Raw genomic sequence first — 2,153 nt, 5'->3', positions numbered from 1 at the left:
TGAGATGGTACCTCATTGTCAATTTCATTTGAATCTTTCTAACGTAATACTGAACTTCTGGTGTGGCACAGTAGGATCAGCATTGGACTGCAAACTACAAGGTCAGTGGTTCAAACCCACCAGCTGCTCCTCAGAAACCCTCTATTGGGTCACTATGAGTTAGAATCAACTTGGTGGCACTTAACAACAACAACAATGGAATCCTGGTGTGGTGCTGTAGGACAAGCACTGGAATGCTAACTTCAAAGTTAATGGGTCAAACCCACCAGTCACTCCTCAGAAACCCTATATAGGAAGCGATGAGTTAGAACACACTCAATGGCAGTAAACAACAACTGATGGGCAAGAGATGTGGCAGTTTGCTTCTGCAAAGATTACAGCCTTAGAATCCCTATGGGGTAGTTCTACTCTGTCCCACAGGGTTGCTATGAGTTGGAATCGACTTGACGGCAATGAACTAAAGTTAATGGGTAATGGTAGTATCATTTCATGTATTTGTTGACCCCCTGAATGTCCTCTTTGGTGAAGTGTCTGTTGTCCCTTGCCCATTTTTTGGTGAAGTGTCTGTTTTTGTTCTTTGCCCATATTTGATTGGAGTGTTTGTCTTTTTGTTGTTGAGTTGGAGTTTTCTATATATTTCAGAGAGTAACCCTTTTCGGGTGTGTCATTGCCTAATATTATTTTACCAGTCTGTCGATTCACTTTTGAAGATCACAAATACTCAATTTTTATAAGGTCCTAGTTTCCAAATTATCATATGCTTTTCTTACATTTTTAGTTGTATTTAGATCCCCTCATTTTGTTCAACCTGTGGTAATTTCAAATGCCTCTTATGCGTGTGAAAGCTGGACAATGAATAAGAAGATGGAAAAAGATTGCTGCCACTATATTAGGGTATTGGCAAAGAATATTGAATATATAATGGACTGCCAGAAGAAAGAACAAATCTGTCTCCAAAGAAGTCAGTCAGAATGCTTCTTAGAAGTAAGGATAGTAAACCTTCATCTCACATACTTTGGGCAGGTTATCAAGAAGGACCAGTCCCTGGAGAAGGACATAATGTTTGGAAAAGTGGAATATCAGCAAAAAAGAGAAGACTCCCAGTGAGATGAATTGTGAGAATGGAAAAAAAGTAGCAGTGTTTCCTTCACCTGTTGTACACAGAGTTGCTATGAGTTGAAACTGACTTCTCTTATTCAACAGTCTTGTCTCTATATTATCTTCCAGGAATTGTAACTAACATTTAGATCTAGATACATAATGAGTTAGTTTTTATTCATAGAATGAGGTATGAATCCTGTTTCATTTTTCTGCAAATGGATAACCAGTGTTGCCTGTACCATATATTAGAAACTGTTTCTTCCCCATTGAAGGCACTTTGACCCTTTGTCAAAGATCACCTGCCTGTAGATGAGTGAATTTACTTCTGGGTTCTCAATTCTATTCCATTGATCTATGTGTGTGTCAGAATCAATGCCAAGTTGTTCGGATTTTTGTGGCTGTGTAGTAAGCTATGAGATTGAGAAATACGAGGCCTCTTACTTTGTTCTTTTTCTTCAATATTTCTTTAGCTATTCTAGGGCCTCTTTCTTGTTTTTGTTTTGTTTTTAACTTTTCACTGTGAATTGAGTGAAGGTTTGCAGACAAGATCATCAACTTTACATTTAACAAATTATATACTTTGTTCCATCTCAATGATTACAATCCCGTCCCTGCAACAACAGTTATCCTACTTCCTGTCTGTGGCTCCCCATTTACATGTTATATTTCACAAATGAACAAAGCAAAAATATTTGTTGTACAATCTAATATATATATTTATATATATTTACTTAAATGTCAAAAGCATTCTGCAAGCTAGCCTCCTGCCAGCATCCTTCCTCGGTCCGTGGGCCTAGAGCCCGCAGCTGCTCTGTCTCTCCAGGCCACCACTTCTGCCACCCTCTCTGCTGTCACTGCTTTCCTAGGGAGGGATCTCACACTCCACTCTTCCTTCTTGTTAGTCCTGGGATCATCTGTTCCTGAAATGAAAGGTTAACTACTCCCTCCTTTGAGTTACACATCTTCTACAATTACAGTTGTGATGATCACAATTAATTCTGTTTGAACAACTACCTCTTGGAACACGTACAGATTCCTCATGAGCATAATTA

The sequence above is a fragment of the Chrysochloris asiatica genome, unplaced genomic scaffold (genome assembly GCF_000296735.1).
Source record: "Chrysochloris asiatica unplaced genomic scaffold, ChrAsi1.0 scaffold00432, whole genome shotgun sequence".
In the NCBI taxonomy this organism is placed as follows: Eukaryota; Metazoa; Chordata; class Mammalia; order Afrosoricida; family Chrysochloridae; genus Chrysochloris; species Chrysochloris asiatica.
Note: the sequence above shows the minus strand (reverse complement) of the source record.